Below are 625 nucleotides of genomic sequence, written 5' to 3' on the forward strand. Positions count from 1 at the left end.
ATAAAAATAAATATATACAAGAATATACACATATACACACATCTAGCAGAAAATTTAATGTATTTATAACATCGGGATGAGTTGTTACAACTGGCTTGCTCTCTGGAAAAAGAAAGAAAGAAAGAAAGAATCATAATAAATTACACAAATTTACATTTTCCTCATTATAAGTCTTTATGGTTCAAACAGAGCTCACCAAGTTTCTTCAGCAGCTCCACAACAGCATTCTTTGGTTTAACACAGTAACTTGGTGTCTTTGTTTTTACACTGAGTGTCTTTTCTTAAAGGTTCCATATTTTTCAGCAAATACCGAAACCTTCATGTGTGCCAAGAATGAGTCTTTCAATTTTTACTCTCATAAAACCACAACGATGGTTCATTTCACCACGACTGTATCGCTGCTGGTTTCAGTCCTGCTCTCAACAGGCTGCTTCAGTGTCCTTTACGAGGAAGACTCTCTGTGTCTGTGATTGACAGCCCAGTGCAGCACAGTTCCCTGAACGGCAGCGTAAACATGTGAATAAGTCTGTGAGAGCAGGACTTTCTATCACATTGAAATATTGCAGAACTTGGAGCACGTCCGTTGTTTTAAATGATCTGCAGTGAGGCTGACGGTGCTTTTGCT

Source organism: Stegastes partitus, unplaced genomic scaffold (assembly GCF_000690725.1).
Source record: "Stegastes partitus isolate 25-593 unplaced genomic scaffold, Stegastes_partitus-1.0.2 Scaffold1319, whole genome shotgun sequence".
Classification (NCBI taxonomy): domain Eukaryota; kingdom Metazoa; phylum Chordata; class Actinopteri; family Pomacentridae; genus Stegastes; species Stegastes partitus.